Here is a 19,535-nt window from a genome sequence, read left to right on the forward strand (position 1 = left end):
TAGTTATCTTCCTTAGATAAAGTATTCCGTCTTCAAATCACCAGTCTCCACTGCCCCCCAAATCCCAACCCAGGCCCACTTCATTCTTTTATGTTAGTACGTGGTCTCTGTAGACATTTAGGTTTATAATCCACAGTGCATAGTCTGGCTATATCATAATCTAACCAGTCCCAAGTGCTAGATATACTCCTTACCTCTGATCTTTATGTTATCAATTTTTATGTAAGTAATATTCAGTATCAAAAATAGTAGGGTTTGGGGTGCCTGGGTGGCTCAGACGGTTAAGTGTCTGACTCTTCACCTCAGCTCAGGTCTTGATCTCAGGGTCATGAGTTCAAGCCCCACACTGGGCTCCACCCTGGCCAGGGAGCCTACTTAAAAATGTAAACAAAAATAAAAATAAATAGTAGGGTTTGACATAAGATTGCTTTATGCAAAGGAAGTTTGACAGCTACTAAAGTTTTAACGTCAAAGTTGTAAAATTTCCTATGAGCTTAGGAATGGACGAAAGAAGCATTCAGCAGGGCTCTTCAGCCTCTGACAAGCAGGGAGTCTATTGGTGCCTTTGTAATGAATCTCACCCGAGAGGTGAGGCGAGGGAAGGTCTTCATCTCCTACAGACCCAGGGGAAAATTCGATTAGCTTTGTATCCTTTTTCTTTCAATTATTTTGCAATGCAAAGTTCCCAAGTTTTCTTTAGAGAATTTATCAAATTAAAAAGATCTTTTCTCAAACAGCAAAATTTAAAGCATCAGGAAGCTCTTTCTTTACCTTTTCCTATTTTCCAACTATTATTTCGGTCCTTCTTATGAATCATACTGTTTCGGGGGGAAAGTCCTAACCAGCCCCACATTGTCTCCTCCTATTCTTGCCTGAGAAGTAGGCTTTTCAGTTTGGGTTGGATGACCAGTTCATGTGATTTGCCATTTAAAGAGAACTCAGCCATATCCATGTCATTGAACAGCTAAGCCAAGCAGTAAACAGAAGTTTTTTCTCTCATTAGTTGTTTTGAAAGTTTATCCTCATTATTTGCTCATTCATACAAGATGACATTTTTCTTTTTCTTTAAAATATTTCTGCCCCTGTTGGTGATCTGAACTTGAGATATACACGTGTTCTGTGGTTACTCTATTTTTATTTCATTTCCCTGAGTGTCAGTAATATATACTCATTGTAGATAATTTACAAAGTACAGACAATAAAAATAATCACCCAAATGTAACCTGGAAAAGCTACCGTAAACATGTGTCATATTTCCTAAAATTTTTCTTAGCATTTTTAACTACCTCTTTTTTCCCTCACTTAACACATCATCACTTTGACCGTGCCAATTCAAGAAACTCATCGCAAACATTATTTCAATGACTACGTATTCTGTCATACACCTTCATATACTTAACCAATCCCTTAACATAGATTGATTTTTATTTTTTTTATCATTAACAACGGAATAGACAATTTCTTCATGAAATCTCTGTCTATATTTTGGATTTTTCTCATTAGATAGAAATTATTTAAAATTAAATTACTAAACTAGAGAATGACTTCTATGTATTGATTTAATTTTTTTTAATGTCACCCAGTTTTATTGCATACATTTTTAGTTTCTTTTTCTTGCGTTGCTGTGGAACACAAGCCTTGAAAAAGTTTGCCTAATTTTGGAGAGTGAAGAAAATAGGTATCAAGTTAAATTTGAAGGTTGATTTTGTTAAAATGTGTATATATTTCATCATTCAACTGTGAGGCAATAAGTAGCAACCAGAGATTCAAAGGACGTACATGCTGGGTGGTTTGTGTTCTGTTGTCCAGTGAAACATGTCTGACACCTTTCTCTCCTCTGACTGACTGACGACCGGTGAATTCAGAATGTGAGGAAAAATAATATAATTTAATTTCATTATTCCAGCTTTATTGAGATGTAAATGACATAAAACATTGTGTGAATTTTAGGTGTACCTCATAATCATTTGATACACATATAAACTGGGAAGTAATCACCACAATAAGGTTAATTTATTACCTCTCATAGTTACTATTTTTGTGTGTGTGGGGAGAACATTTAAGAGCTACTCTCTTAATAACTTTCAAGTATATGATACAGTATTGTTAACTGTAGTCAGCATGTTGTACATTAGATCCCCAGAACTTACTCGTCCTACAGCTAGAAGTTTGTACCCTTTGACCAACATCTCCCCATTTCCCTTACCCTCCAGGCAATGGCAACTACCATTCCACTCTCTAAGAGTTCAGCTCCCTTCCTTTTGTTTTTTTTTTTTTCGATTCCACATATGCAAGATATCCTACAGTATTTAGAGATGACCATTTTGAAAGCATTTGACAGACTTCATAACATTGTGTTCCCAAAAAGTACCAATGTACTCTTACTCCACTGGTTAGTGAGAATTCTCATCTCCTTCACAAGTTTTCCTTATATAGCTTTTAAAAACCTCTTTGTTAATATCATAGGCAAAATCATCTCATTTTAACTTGAATTTTTTGATTATTAAAGAAATTAGTTTTTAAATGTTTTATATTCCATTTGTATTTTCTCTTTTGAAAATGTTCCTGACTTTTTACAGTTATTTACTGAAGTTTGTGTTTTCTTGCTGAAATCAGTTTTTCTTTTGCTTTTTTGGTCCGAAGTCTTTTTCTCCACCGGAAATGCACTAAATATTTTCTTCCAAGTGTGGTGCTTTGATTTTCTTCCATATAATTCTTGCACTGTTGAGAGATGATTGTGCGTGTTATGTAAAGTCAATATCTAAATCAGAGGAGTGGGTTTTTTTCCAGATTTTTGGTTCATAGACCTTTTTGAGACTCTGAAAGCTGTGAATTTACAGAAGAAAAGTATCTAAACATATGCATAGAAATTCAGAAAGAATTACTTTTTGTGATATTAAACACTGATTATACATTCTTTTCTATGTGATTCCACATAGAAAAATATGAGAAACATTCTTTATAAACCTGTCTCATAAATTTTTTTTAAAGAAAATCTGTTACTTTTTTTTTTTAAGTTGATGTAATTTTTTAGTACTCTCTACACCCAGCGTGGGGCTCAACTCACGATCCCAGATCAAGAGTTGCATGATCTTCGGACTGAGCCAGCCAGGCACCGCCGTCTCTTTAATTTTTAATGCAAAAATTAATACCTACTTTATGATACAGAAATAGAACAAAAATTCCCAAACGAAGCAAAACTTGAACTTCAATTCAGCTCATCGCTAATTTCACTGTGAAAGCTGTTGAGGTTTGACTTAAAGAAGTAGGAGAAAGTTTTGTGTGGTTTTTATATGACAGCATATGAGTCATGCTTGACATCCAATCCGTTTTTGATATTTGTTTTGTTTTGGTGGCAAAAGTGTTGTAAAATCCTGGCTTGCGAAAGCACCCATAGCAAATGGAGTCAAAACTCCGCGGTGTACTTTGCCAAGTGAAGGTAGGCTTAAGTTGAGAAATAGTTGAATTCAGTTGGAATAATTTCCTCTGTCCCCAACTCACTGAGGCTGTTGTCTTTGGCAAAGTCTAAGTCTTTGATGTTTGTCCACATCACCAAATTTTGGATTATATAGCCACATTTCAATCTTAAGGTTCTATGGATTACGAGTAACCTTTAAAAGTTTGGCACATGTTTGCTGCTGCCTGCAGAGAAACTGGAAAAAGTTTGGGCACCCTTAACTCCAGATCGGAGGAAGTCTCTCTTCAGTGTTAGAAGGATACTGAACTCCTGGTGACCCATCTCTTATGGAACAGGAGCTCTCCATTCTCGAGCCGCATATGTAATATTGACTGCACGGCTTTAGCCAAGGGATACGGCCAAAAGTATCGTCCAAGTATGCTGAACCATGAGAGAGCGGGCTTTCCTTTTCTGTGTGGAAAAAAAAAAAAGTAAAATTTCTGCCCAAAGTTTAATTAAGCATTTCAAGACTTTGCTCTGGAAATCCAGGACATTTCTGTTTAGTAAGTGAAGAACTACTCTCCTTCTGCTCCTATGTCTTGATGAAAGGTCCTGAAAAATGACTCAGCCCCTCTGGCCTTGAAGTTGATGCTTCTCACAGCATCAGGCAGACCGTCATCCGTTATGAGTGGCACAACATTTGGCACCCATGACTGCTGATAGAGAAAGCATCCAGTCACACTGACATCTGGAGCTTCTTTTTCCAAAACAGCAAAAACAAATGGACAGCCAAATGTCAGAGATGTTTGATCTGTGCCCGGGGTTCTGGAACTATCTTCTAGTCAGATATTTACTTGGAATGCCAGTTTCAAGATAATGCTAATTTTTGAAAATTTCAAGAGGGTCTCATGAAATAGGAATCCCAGTAGCAGAGTTGGCTGTGCTGTGAGCATCAGAGGTTTCGTTAGTTGCAGAGTTGTCCGTTCCTCTTAGACCTGCTTTCAAATATTAAAATTTTAGAAGAATTAGTGGTTCTGGGGCGAGTGATACTATTTGCAACAGGAGCTCCTTCAACCACTTCAGTTTTCCTTCTGTTCCAAACCATAGTGCATGTTATCATTTGTAGGGACACAGCTTCTCCAAGTTCTTTCCAGTTCTGTATGGTTTTTCTGCTTTTCAACTTGGTAAGCAGCCTGCAGGGTTTTTAAGATATTTTGAAGGATCAATATCTCACAGTGTTTTTTCTCCTGCTGCTTTTTTTTTTAACTTATTTTATATTTTATTACACTTAAACAAAAGTAGAATGCCTAATCTTAATGGCGGGTATCGTTTTTCTTTCTCGTTAATGGGAAACTCTTCTTGATGTTATAACATGACAATAGTGACAATCAAATCTTATCTGATGATGTAAAATATCTTAAAAACTTAATAACTTAAAAACTTAAAACTTGGGGTGCCTGGGTCGCTCAGTTGGTTAAGTGTCTGCCTTTGGGTCAGGTCACGATCTCAGGGTCCTGGGATTGAGCCCCACGTTGGGCTCCTTGCTCAGCGGGGAGCCTGCTTCACCCTCTCCCCCCTCCCCTTGTGTGCGCACTCTCTCTCTCAAATAAATATGTAAAGGCTAACAACAACAACAACAACAAAAACAAAAACTTAAAACGTCGCCCAGTATGGATTAAATTTCAAGAGGAAAACTGAAGGGAAAATGAGTCGCTTTTAACCCCACTTTCACAGATACCGTGAAGGCCAGTGAAACATAACGGTCAATGAGCCAAAGGTTAAGAACCTCTCAACTAAGATGATACTTTATTCCAACTGTTACCAAGACAACCCAGACTGATTATTGAATAATTATTGAATAATATTTACATTGTTATTATTATTGAATAATGTTTCTGTTTTCACTGACTTGTAGTACCACTTTAATTATATTTTAAGTTCTTATTACTACTGTTTTCTGTCTTAGTGCTGTCTGCTTTAGTCCACTGACTTAGCTGTTCTCATGTTAACACCTCACTGTTGTAATGTGTAATCTGTTGTAAATATGCATTTTGGAGTATGTTTAAATACCTGGTAGAGATAGCTATCGCGTCTCCATTCTATTTTCTTTACAAAATTTTCTTGACTAGTCCCACTTTTTAAATTTTTTTCTGGGCTCTAGAATTATTTTGTTAAATTTAAAAAAATCCTTTTTATAAATTAAGTTGAATGAAATTAAACCTGAAAATTAATTTGGGAAGAATGGAGATATCCAGTCTTCTTACCTGGACTCTTAAAGTTGTCCTCAGTTTGCTGATGCTCCTTTCATTTTTTTTTTTTCTTACATTATTTTTTCCTCTGTATTTCATTTTGGATAGATTCTATTGCTATGCCTGCAATTGTATTATTATTTTTTTCAATGCCTAATCTTCCGTTAATTCTCTTCAGTCTCTTTTTCATCTCACCCTTTGTAGGTTTTCACTTCCGGAGGTTCATTTGGGTCTTTTTTCTATCCTCCGTGTCTCTAGGTAGCTTTATGAACATACAGAATACAGTTAAAATAACTTTTTTGTTGTTGTTAAAGATATTTTAATTTATTCATTGGAGGGGAGAGAGGGCGAGAGAGAGCGGGGGCATGAGCCGGGGGAGGGGCAGAGGGAGGGAGAGGGAGAAGCAGGCTCCCCACTGAGTAGTGAACCTGATATGGGGCTTGATCCCAGGACCCCAGGATCATGTCCTGAGCCGAAGGCAGACGCTTAACTGCTGTGCCACCCAGGCGCCCCTGATTTTTAATTTAATTCTGTTGTGGTCAGAGGACATACTTTATACTATTGAGCCCTTTTTAATCTGACCTTGGCTCTACGTATGATCTCTCTTGGTGTCTGTGCCGTGTGACCTTGAAAAAGAATGCAGGCTCTGTAGTCGTTAGGTATACGGTTAGGTTTTTCTTGGTGATCCAGTCAGAAAACATTTTGTTTTAGTAGATGAGTTTATGTATATTGCTATGACTGGTATTTTTATTCCTAGCTTTGTCGTATTGTCTTGTTATATTTACTCTTATCTTTGACCTTTGATTTTTTTTTTTTAGTTCTTTTAATATTTAGAATGATTTATATCCTATTCTAATGTTCACCTTTATCCGAATATCTTTACAGACTGCCCTGATTTATGATTTTTTGACTTTGTGATGGTGCAAAAGTGATACACGTTCGGTAGCAACCATACTTCCTAGTTTGACTTTTGATCTTTTCTCTGGCCAATAACATGTGGCGTGTCGCGCTCTTGAAGCGCTGGGCAGCACGCCACAGCTCCTAGGCAGCCGTGCAATTGTGAGGGTAAACAACCGGTATGTTGACAGCCATTCTGTTTTCCACCTGCAGTACAGTATTTATTAAATTATCTGAGGTATTTAACACTTTATTATAAAACAGGCTTGTGTTAGATGATCTGCCTAACAGTAGGCTAATAGGAGTGTCCTGAGCACATTCGAGATGGGCCAGACTCGGATGTTCCATAGGTTGGGTATATTAAATGTATTTTCACCTTATTATATTTTCGACTTAAAGTGGTTTTATTGGGACATATTCCCATTACAAGTCAAGGAGGATCTGTATATAATTCTTAGTCCTCCGTTTTCCTTAGGTTCTCCTATTTGGTTTGCTATCTTCAAATGGCATTTTTGACTCCTACTTATTACTTATAGGGAAAGTAACTGGTGTATTTAACTCAATCCTTTCATGTGTCTCTTGCCGTCTTATTCTTAGTTGTATTATTTCTACCTGGTCAGAGCATATAATACATAGAATATTGTTCTTCTGTCCTCATTCACTATCTTGTTTTAGTCTTAGACCTACATCAATATATTCCATGCTAACCACTTCTCAATTTCTAAAATGTTCTCAATTATCTCTTATTTGGAGGAATTAATTCTTTAATAGATTTCTCAGGATTCTTTGAATTCTTGAGTATTTATTAAAGCGCTTTCTACAACCTTGATAATTGAAAAACTGTTGAACTGATATAAAATCGTTGTCTCATACTTTCTTTCCTTGAATTTCTTGAAAATGTTATCCCACTATTTGTTTTTTATGATGCTGTTGATACATTTAATGTCAAGATGATTTTTTTTTTCAAGTGACTTGGTCTTTTTGCCTGGAGGCTAAGAAGATTTTATTATTATTTTGATTTAAAGTCTAAGACTTTTTTATCAGCTCTGTCTCAAAGGGGACCATGTATATTCTTAGATATACAGTGAGTTCTTTCAATCTGTACATTCAGATCTTCTATTTCAGAGGCTTTTGAATTATAGTTTTAAATATTATATTTCACTGTTGTGTTTCTTCTTCAGGGACTGAAGTTATAAATTTTATTGAATCTTATTTACATATGTTTTAGTTCTGTTTCTCTCTGATCCTTTTTCTTTATTCTGAATTATCTTCTCTCTTTTCATTTTTATTCTCTACATGCCTCATATATTTTCAGTTATATATACTACCCCTTCATTTCTGAGATTTTGTCTTTTCTTTTAGTTTCTTTCCTTAGTTCAGTGTCAGAGTTTTAAATTTTTTGATTCATGTTTTTTTTTATATTGGTAGTTGCTCATTTAATTATATTTAATTTATGTTGAAATTTTGTGTAACAGTTTTCTTCTGCATGTGGTTGTTTTTTTTGTTTTGTTTTGTTTTGTTGCCATGATAGGGGCAATGTTTTCATTTGCCAAAAGTTTTGATTCTCATCTCCTGCGGTAACTTTGTTTAGATGCTGACTTCTTTTTGTTGTTCACATTTTCATATGTCACCTTTTCCTCGACCTGTAATAGCAGGCAATCTATGGGGGTGGGCTTTTGATAGTTTAATTTAGTTCTTGGTTCAAGAACACCTTTTTCTACTGCTGTAGTGAAGTGCCCTTCTTAAAATAAATGTTGCCGCTATCTCTCCGGTCTGCCTTCTTGTGATTCTATGATGCTAGGTTCTTTCAGTAGGACCCTGATCTTTTGTCTCTTCCTTTTTTCCCCTTACCGTCCACTTTCTAAAAGACACCTGATCTTCAACTGCTCCTTTCAGAATTAGTGCCGCCTGAGACCGCCACTCTCGTCCTGCACACTGTCCAAGCCCTCCCTTTGGACTCCTCAGGCGCTAGTCCTCTGATCCACTTGGTATCAGACCTGTGTGTCAATCTTCTATCCCTCAGGGTGGGGCCCTTTTTTTCTGGGGTGTATTTTACCGGTACAGTCTGAGTCCTTCCCCTCCATGCCCCCTCACCCTCTTTTGCATGATGCCAGCCTGACTCTGCCCTGGTTGACCTTGGCACGGACTTGTCAGGTCTTAGATGATTATTTCCTCACAGCCACCCATGGTTTAAATACGTTCTGTCTCCCACTTATGTTATAGGCTTAGGCATTGGGTGATTTTACTTTCTTTCCTTTTTTTTTTTTTTAAGATTTTATTTATTAATTTGAGAGAGAACGAGCTGGGGGAAAGGTGGCGGGGGGAGAGAGAGAAGGGTGGGGGGGGAGAAGCAGACTTCCTGCTGAGCAGGGCATCTGATGTGGGACTCGATCCCAGGACTCTGGCATCATGACCTGAGCAGAAGGCAGATGCTTAATTGACTGAGCCACCCAGGCACCCCAGCTTTATTTCCTTTTCATTATGGTTTCTAAAGAAAAGATGTGGAGAGATTAAAATTTAGATGGCTTCCATTATTCTGTGGAAATCTGGAAACTCACATGTTCTTAGGCTCTTTCTCCAGTTTAAGAAAAACAGCCCTAGGGTGTTATAGGCAACTGATGAATCACTACATTCTACCCCTGAAACTAATAATATAGTATATGTCAACTAAATTGAATTTAAATAAAAAATTTTTTAAAAGAAAAGAAAAACAGCCCTAGAAACTGTAAAGAAGCATTATAAGTATGTTTGATGAACTAAGGATGGTAGAGAATTCTAACCAGTAGCCCTGCATTCAAAGACTGCCGACTGAATATATATGTGTTTTTAAGTTAAAGCAAAATATTTAAGGAATGTTGTGTTATTTTTTTGATTCTCTACTTCACCCAACATTTTTTATAAAACAGCTTCTACCCTGGGGCACCTGGATGGCTCAGTCAGTGAAGCGTCTGCCTTCAGCTCAGGTCATGGGCCCAGGGTCCTGGGCTGGAGTCCTGCATCCATCTCCCTGCTCAGTGGGAGGTCTGCTTCTCCCTCTCCCTCTGCCCCTATCCCCCAGCTTGTGCGCTGTCTCTCTCTCAAATAAATAAACAAAAATCTTAAAAAAAAAAAAATCTTAAAAAAAAAAAAGGAGCCTCTACCCTAAGGCCGCAGTATGTAGTGCTCTAGGGGTTGGTTCAGATTTGGGGGTGTTTTTGGTTAGTTGACTTCACATGCAAGGATGCTACGTGTTATGCCTCCTTTCCTCTGTTTCCTCTCACGTAGTCTAGCGTTTGCCGCCTGGGCGGACATAGGGCGGGATGTAACTGGGGGTGAAGGAGGAAAAACGTGATGGGCTAGTTCTGAAGACGCCTCACGGGAAATCATTGCCCATTTTTTCTTTAGTGCGATCTCTGAGTCCCAGAGCTAGAGGTAGACAAAGCAAAGCCATCTTTTTTCTGTTTTCTTTGGGATCAGTTTTTGATTCTTATGGTAGAACCCAAGAATATGCTGTTAATCTCTGCAGCATTGGCGTTAGTGAAAATCCCCTGGAGACTTTGGCATCTGGTCTTCTCTTTAGTTTCCAGTGCTCTTGCCAGTTTTCATCTTTTTGTAATTCTTTATGGGTATTATCATGGAAATTGGAAGAAAGGCATATTAGGCCCTGCTGGTTTGCCCTGATTCTAACCCACAAGTCCTACCAATTATTTTTCAGTAATGAAAAGGAAAAGACTATATTTGGGAGTGATTCCGTTATTTTTAATAATATTACATATTTCTTCAGTAGTCTACTTTAAAAATTTAATAAGATTTCTTAATAAAAATGTCCATGAAAGTAATCTCTCCATATATAACTCTATATCAAATGAATTTAAGGTATATATTTCCTCACCAAATTTAGTCAAAATCTTATAATTCCCATGCCTAACCTCTTTATTCATGGTTATGTTTGCATGTTAAAATGGCTTTTCAAGGAGCATGGGATTTCCACAAACCTTATATCACCTGGGCCCACATAACAAGGCAAAGAAATCTCACCAGGAGTTTCACTGGTACCGTTGACGCTTGAACAACACAGGTTTAACTTCACGGGTCTACTCATACACGGATTTTTTAATATAAATACAGTGCATTACACTAAATGTATTTTCCTTATGATTCTCTTAATAACATTTCTTTTTTCTAGTTTACTTGATTGTAAGAATACAGTTTATGATACACAAAGCATACAAAATGTGTGTTAATCAACTGTTTACATTATCAGTAAGGGTTCTGGTTGATAGTAAACTATTAATAGTTAAGTTCTGGGGGAGTCAGAACTTGTACATGGATTTTTGACTGCCCAGGGGGTCAGCACCCCTAGCCCTTACATTGTTCAAGGGTCAACTGTATGATGGCTCAAAAGTGTGAGCTCTGTGGGTAGATCTGGTTCACATCTTATCTCCATTTGATATTTGTGTGACCTTGGGCAAGTTACTTAACACTTGCAAGCATCAGTTCCCTCATGTGTAAAATGTAACATTAGTAGTTCCTACCTCACAGGCACTTCTGTGAGGGTTTAGGGAAAGAAATGTATAAAAACACCCAGCGCAGTGCCTGGAACGCAGTCACGACTCAGTGGCTGGACATGAAGATGGTGACAGTGATGACGGTGCTCACGGAGAGGGAACAGGATGGACATTACTCAGGGTGTGTCTTGAATTTTTTAATCAGTAACTCTTTTTTTTTTCCCCCAAATTTCTTCTCAGAAAATATCATCATGGCTATTTCTGTTGCTAAAAATTTGATCCTGCTTTTCAGGGTGTGCCTTTTTTATGACAGATGGTCAGCAGCTAGTGGTAAAATGAATATGGAATGTAATAGTATTTCATTTATTTATGGGAAATATGTTACTGCCCCACCCTTCAATGATTTGGAAAATGAAAGTCAAAAACTGGAAAGTCTATTTATAAATGGACAGTGCTGTGATCTCAGTGTCTGAAACTGTAGACTTTTAGAAAATATTTATAGCCTATTGGAAACTAGTCACTGATCAGTGTCTTCTTGTCCTGTTATTTTTAAAGCTAATCCAGAGAATATGACATTTGAGGTAAATTAAAATTGAATACTAACATGTCATCAAGGATAATTAACTTCGGATGCCTGGGTGGCTCAGTCTTTTAAGTGTCTGCCTTTGGCTCAGGTCATGATCTCAGGGTCCTGGGATCAAGTCCCGCATCAGGCTCAGTAGGCTCAGGCTCTCTCTCTGCCTGCCGCTCCCCCTGCTTGTGCTCACTCGCTCTCTCTGACGAATAAATAAATAAAATCTTTTTTTAAAAGATAATTAACTGTATACCATTTTACATAAGTTTTTAAGAGAAGATGGAGAAAAGGATTCTCTCTCTTGTTAATAGAGGCATTTGAAGTTAATAGAGATACTTGGTAATGGTGCCTTGAAAATAAGCTGAATGAATGGAAACGTACGACATTCAAGGAGATACTGAGGCCACGTGTGCATCTTACTAAGGAGACAGTTTAGCATAGTGGTTAGAAGTGAGGGATTCAGGAGTCAGTCAGAAACTGCCCGAGTTTCAAAGCCAGTTCCAGACCCTGCTTAGCAACATGATCTTGCAAGTCACTTAACCGCTCTGTGCTCTCGTATCTATGTCACAGTGTCAAGGATTCAATATGATAATACATGTAAAGCATTTAAAATGATATGTGGCACATAATAAATGCTTTATAAATGCCTGGCCAAAACAAAGAAACCCCCAAATCACTCCAGTTTGGTTGTTATGGACATGGATGAAACATGCCCATTTCACTGGTTTAGAGATGGGTCTCATTAAGTGGTCAATGTGAACAACATGTTACAGTTCCTTCTCTTTTCATAACTTTTTGCCTACTCACTGCCATAGTCATTCATGTAAGCAGGGGTGGGTAGTGAGCATCGTGCAGTAAGGATCCTTGAGCAGTCCCATGGGTGCCTACCTTAAGAAGCTAATCAGAGGGGGCTGCTTTGTCCCTATGACTCTGGAGCCCAAACATTTGCCATAGTAAAAACCCGCACTACCTTGCGATAATGAAACGAGGTCATTGCATGAACTTGTATCATTGTTGGAAAATCATTTCGCATGAATATCATCAGTCATTATTCAGAGATTTAAATGTCACCAATGGAATCAGCAGTCTAATGAAGATAGTGTTGCCTGTACAGCAAACTATATCATACGCTTAATCTGAAAAGTAGGGAAAATCCCTAGATAACTGATGACACTGTATCTTTTTATATGAAGTTCATGATGAGTAGACTGTGTGACTTAGCTATATTTGACACTGACACATTTCTACAATGAGACTCTCACAAGGGAGGGACTACTGTAACATGCCTTAAAAATTAAAGTTATAACTATACCAGTAGGTTTCATGAGGGTAATTCTTGCCAGCAAGAAGAATGGATAGGGATATTAATGTTTCCTTGTATCTACATATTATTCTTCTATCTGTGTCTCAGGTTATAGTCTTGTAATTCTGGTTGTGGTATTTCCATGTCTGCAGAATCGGGATCCACATTTCGTAATAAAAGGTGTTCTTGTTTTTAAGCTACCAGCTTATTCAGCACGTACTACATCCCAAGCTTTCTGGCTGTGCGCTTTATGCCTTACTCAATTCTAACAATTCTGAAAGTGGAGACTTTGATCCACATTCTGCTGGTGAGGAAACAAGGATCCCGTTTATAAAACCTCGCGGACTTGAGATGCAGACCCTGAAAGGCTGTGCCCTTAAAGACGATGCAAGACTGCATGTGAGAGAGTGAGGCCTTCAGAACTGGTCGGAAGACCATAAATTACCGAAACAACTGACAGCGTCCACTTTCTGGTATTTTGGTTGTATGGAAATAACACTTCGGCACAGTATAACGGACAGGTAATCATGAAATGCTGCGATATTTGTAGCATTACCTATAAATGCATAGATACATGTAGAAGATAAAAGCTAACACAGAACAATGATCAGTCCCATAAGCCTTTATGAGTTTGATGAAGCCACTGTTTATTTGTAACATTGTGATCACACAGCTGATGTTGCTGAAAACTGTCATGAACATGCAAAGCACTTTCTTTTTTCCATCTCACTTTGGTACACGTACCTTTGAGGAAGAAATTGTATTATACGCAAGAAGGGATGTGTTCAAAGTCCTTATATCCCTACACAGGGACAAATTAAAGGGACTGATTGTAGGAAGTTATCAATGGTTTTCTTTTTTTTTTTTTTTAAAGATTTATTTATTTATTCGACAGAGATAGAGACAGCCGGCGAGAGAGGGAACACAAGCAGGGGGAGTGGGAGAGGAAGAAGCAGGCTCCCAGCAGAGGAGCCTGATGTGGGGCTCGATCCCAGGACTCCGGGATCATGCCCTGAGCCGAAGGCAGACGCCCAACGACTGAGCCACCCAGGCGCCCCTATCAATGGTTTTCTTAAGATACTTTCTGAGGAACTGGGACTTCCTTTCAAGGGGAAGCCATTATCATTATACATGTGCTCATTACATAAGTGTTGTAGAAGCTAGTCACCCATCCTTTCCTCCGTAGAAGAAAACCAAGAATTTAGAACATATAATCAAATGTGTTGACTTCATATAACAAGGCTCAAGATTACTGATTCTCACCCTGAGCTGTGTGTTAGAATCAGCTGCATTTGTGACAAGGGTACCAACATAGTTCAACTGGGAAAGCATAATCTTCTCAATAAATGGTACTGGAATAACTGGATATCCAATGCAAAAGAATGAAATTGGATCCTTACCTCACAGCATACACAAAAATTAACTTAAAATGGATCCGAGACCTGGGACATCTGGGTAGCTCAGTTGGTTGGGTGGTTAACTCTTGGTTTGGGCTTGGGTCATGATCTTGGGGTCCTGGGATTGAGCCCCACGTCAGGCTCTATGCTCAGTGGGGAGTCTACTTCACGATTCTCTCTCTCCCTCTGCCCCTCCCCCTGCATGCTCTCTCTCTCTCTCTCAACTAAATAGATAAATCTTTTTTAAAAAATGGATCAGAGACCTCACTGTAAGAGCTAAAACTATAACAATCTTTTTTTTTTTTTTAAGATTTTATTTTTTTATTTGACAGAGATAGAGACAGCCAGCGAGAGAGGGAACACAAGCAGGGGGAGTGGGAGAGGAAGAAGCAGGCTCATAGCGGAGGAGCCTGATGTGGGGCTCGATCCCATAACGCCGGGATCACGCCCTGAGCCAAAGGCAGACGCTTAACCGCTGTGCCACCCAGGCGCCCCTAAAACTATAACAATCTTAAAAGAATATGTAGGAATAAATCTCTGTGACCCGGATTAAGCAATGGTTTTGTAGATAAAATACCAAAAGCAACAAAAGGAAAAATAGATAAGTTGTACCACATCAAAATTTTCAACTTTTGTTCTGCAAATGATACTATAAAGAGAGCAAAAAGACAACCCAGAGAATTAGAGGAAATATTAACCAATCATACATCTGATATGGGAGTTGGATCCAGAATATATGCAACCCAATTACAAGAAGACAAACCAAATAAAAAATGAGCAAAGTATCTGAATAGATATTTCTCTAAAGAAGCTTTACAAATAGTAGATATTCATACGAAGGTGAAAATGTAAGTCAAAACCACAGTGAGATACCACTTCATACCAACTAAGATGGCTATAATCAAGAAGACAGCCATTAACAAGTGGTGACGAGGATGTGGAGACATTCGAATGCTCACACACAGCCACTGAGAATGTAAATGGTACAGCTGCCTTGGAAGACAGTTCTGCATGTCCTTAAAAGTTTAAATATGGAATTACCATATGACCCAGCAAGTCCCCTCCTAGATATATATCCCAGAGAAATGAAAACAAACGTCCATACAAAACCTTGTATGTGAACATACATAACAGCATTATTCACGGTAGCCAAAATGTGAAAACAATCCAGATGTCTGTCCACTGATGAATGGATGAAGAAAACATGTTATATCCATACAATGAAATATTATTCAGCCATATAAAGGAATGAAGTAGAAATACGTGCTACAACATGGCTGAACCATGAAGGCGGTATGCTAGGTGAAAGAAGCCATCCAGTAGGCCACGTATTTTATGATTCCATTTTTTTCTTTTAAGATTTTATCTATTTACTTGAGAGAGAGAGTGAACAAGAGAGACAACACGACCAGGGGCAGATGGGGAGGGAGAAGCAGACACCCCTGCCAAGTCGATCCCAGGACTTTGACATCGTGACCTGAGCCGAAGGCAGGGACTTAACTGCTTAACAGACTGAGCCACCCAGGCGCCCCTCTGTGATTCCATTCATATGAATATCTAGAATAGGCAAGTCTGTAGGAACACAATAGATGAGTGATTGCCCTGGGCTGCAAGGAGGGTAGGGAGAGACAAACTGAAGGGTAGCTGCTAATGGGTACACAATTTTTATTTAGCAGGGGAGAAAAATAATCTAAGATTGTGTTGATGGTTGTACAACTCTGTGTATATGCTAGAAATGTTTAACCGTACACTTTAAGTGGGTGAATTGTATGATATATAAATTGTATTTTAATAAAGCTAATTTTAAGAAAAATTTACTTTTATAAATATTATATTTATAATATATAATGTATGTTATGTTACATGTATATAACATACATTATATATTATAAATATAATATAAATGCTATATTTATTATAATAATATATACTATTGTTATATTTACTTTTATAAATCTACATGCCGAGGCTGAAGTACATGTCAGTGAGATCACTCCCTTGTGGTGGAATCCAAGCATCACTAGTTTTTAAAGCTCCCCAGGGTGACTGCATTGTATAGCCAAGGTCAAGAATCATTGCTCCAGAAGCAGGTCTAAACATGAATTTCTAATTTAGGAAACTCCAGAAGAGTTGCAGTCCCTTGTTAGGGGATTCCAGGAGATGTCCTCCAGTCTTGCTACTCAAAGTGTGGTCCTCAGAGCGGCAGCAACAGTACTACCTGGGAACCTGTTAGAAATGCAGATTCCTGGGGTGCCTGGGTAGCTCAGTTGGTTAAGTGTCTACCTTTGGCTTAGGTCATGATCCCAGAGTCCTGAGACTGAGTCCCGCGTCAGGCTCCTTGCTCAGCTGGGAGTCTGCTTCTTCCTTTCCCTCTGCCCTTCCCCCCAACTCTCTCTCTCAAAATAAATGAATATTAAATAAATAAATAAATAAGATATTTTAAAAATCTTAAATTTTTCTTGATTGCAATAATAATACATGCTAGTTATAAAAATCAAAAGTCCTTGGTAACCTCACCCCACCCATCCATCCACTCCAGTTAAGTTTGGTGTATATTTTTCCATATTTCCATAATTACTTCCCATGTCGGTATGCATCTTTTAAAAAATCCACCCAGAGGTATTTCTAAAATCCATCATTTTCCAAAAGGCTAGCCCCACGGAATTGGTACATAGGCTTATCTGGGTTGTTTTTGTTTTTGTTTTTAAGATTTTATTTATTTATTTATTTGACAGAGAGAGACAGCCAGCGAGCGAGGGAACACAAGCAGGGGGAGTGGGAGAGGAAGAAGCAGCCTCCCAGTGGAGGAGCCCGATGTGGGGCTCGATCCCAGAATGCCAGGATCACGCCCTGAGCTGAAGGCAGACACTTAACAACTGAGCCACCCAGGCACCCCTTATCTGGGGTTTTAACAACTTTTTATATTTCGAGGTGAAGTAACCCAAGAGTTCAGTATTTTATTCAGGTCCCTAAATGTACATTTGGTTTCCTTGATTTATTTAATAACTCGGAGTGACTAAGAATGTTTGGTCATTGTTTTAATTACTAATCACATACTGTGTCTTCTTGTCTCATATCTCTAACCACATCCTTATCAAAATATTCTGATTACTACATTTTAAGAAGTAGTGTCACAACATACGTAAGAGAACTGGTTGTTTTTTGTTGTTGTTGTTCCTGTTTGCAGCGTGGTGATTCTGCCTGTGAAGATTTTTCCCAGCAAATAATCCGTCACCAGGATTACTCACAGACTCCAGTATTCAAAATGTCATCTCTTAAGTTTCCTTATTTTGAAATATCTGTGGCTCTTCTGAATAATGCAAAAAAATATGAATGAGTGAATAACATAACAGAGAAACTCTTTCCAAAAAGGTATTAGAAAAATACCCTTTATTTAACTGTGCCTAATGCTTTGGGGTACTCCAGTGAACTATGCTTTTAAAGACTGGTTGTGTACTAATACCTTGGCCCTGAAATTTTTGGGTCTTCTTTTGAATTGGATGAATTTTGTTTGGGTTTTTTGGTAGTCCAGAAAAATTCTATCCTCTTTATTTTCAAGTTACCTTAAATTTTTAACATGCAAATTTTATTTAGCTAAATCTAAATTTCATCAGTAATATTAACTTCTTCTGAACAATATGAAGACTTCATAAAATGTATTCATTCCGATTTCCCCTCCTGACTTACTTGCTGTAATTATCATTCTGATTTTCACTCTATTTGCATTAAACCCACAATTTAGACATTATCGTCGTCGTCATCATCATCATCATCATCATCATCCTGTTTAGCTTTTCTCACGTTCACCATTTTGTTTGTTAATCATCTTCTTGCATTCAGAGCTTCTGGAATCAAACTCGCATTCCTGTCATTTTGGACTGGTTGACAGTCTTCAGGACAATCAGATAGTTAGTTACCTCAAGAAGAAAATGAGAAGAGTTCTGGGAAATATGCCCCCTCTCCCCAACAGGGCTGCCTCCTGTGCCCCCAGGACTAGGGGCATCCCTGTGTATTTCCTCCCACTCTCTAGTTAGTGTGTTTTATGGAGTAGAGAAGAACAAGGAAATCTGATAGAATACTAAAGTTAAAAACATTCCATTTGAAGAGCTGTCATGTTTTTCTGAGATCATATTCTTCCTACCTTTTTTGCTATTAAAATTATCTTTATTTTAGGGGCATCTGGGTGGCTCAGTCGCTTAAGCATCCAACTCTTGATTTCGGCTCAGTTCACGATCTCAGGGTTGTGATATGGAGCCCTGAGTCTCCCTCTGCTGGGCGTGGAGGCTGCTTAAGATTCTCTCTCTCCCTTCCATCTTCACCCTGCCCCCTCTCTCTCTCCCTCTCTTAAAAAAAAAAAATCTTTATTTTATCATATAATGGTGATGGTAGTCGAAGTTCGGGGTTTTTGTAAATTAAATTATGTCTTAAAATTTTTTTACTTGGCCAATCGCATTGCCAATCACAACCCAGATTTTTTGAAATTTTATGGACCTTGAAATCCCAAGCCACTGCCATAGACAGCCACCTGTGATTTCGAGGTATGGATATTGGGTTGCCTGAAAACATGTCCTCTTGGTTGCATCAGGGACCTTAATGGTTTTTCAGGTGTATACAAATCCTACAGTATTAACAGTACTTTGCAGCCTTTTATTGGGTTATCAAGCAGTCCTTAGTACTCTCCCAACGATTGAAATTATTTTTACATGAGGCTGAGTCTATACTAGCAAAATGTCCCGGGTCTATCATGCACGCCCCACATATATCTGGTGATGTTAATGCTCCCAATTTTTTTTTTTTTTGATGATTTTATTTATTTGAGAGAGAGAGAGAGAGGAGTGAGCAGGAGGGAAAGGGAACGAGAAACTGGAGGAGACTCCACACCGAGCACAGAGCCTGATGCAGGGCTTGATCCCATGACGTTGAGATCATGACCTGAGCCAAAACCAAGAGTCGGATGCTTAACGGACTGAGCCAACCAGGCGCCCTAATGCTCCCAATTTTTTAAGAACACCATTTTGAGAGCCACATAATCTAATATTTGGCCAATACCTTTGTGTCTGCCTTACTCATAACATAAGGGGTTGGACCGTGATCCCCAAGTTTCTTTTCTCCACTAATGTAGGCTGTGATTGTAGTACCGATGCCACCATCCTGGTAGATGTTCTTTCCTCATCCCCCTGTGAACGGTCAGTGTGAAGTCTACACAGAGTGACTTGAGTTCTCATTTCCCT

At 38.4% G+C, this 19,535-nt stretch overlaps 1 protein-coding gene across 1 annotated transcript in view; it reads left to right on the forward strand.

The window, feature by feature from the left end:
* The window catches only part of ARSB (arylsulfatase B), a 156,260-nt gene that overhangs the window by 76,920 nt on the left and 59,805 nt on the right, over nt 1-19,535 (forward strand). The gene's annotated exons all lie outside the window — the stretch shown is intronic.

The sequence above is a fragment of the Ursus maritimus genome, unplaced genomic scaffold (assembly GCF_017311325.1).
Source record: "Ursus maritimus isolate PB19 unplaced genomic scaffold, ASM1731132v1 scaffold_5, whole genome shotgun sequence".
Lineage (NCBI taxonomy): Eukaryota > Metazoa > Chordata > Mammalia > Carnivora > Ursidae > Ursus > Ursus maritimus.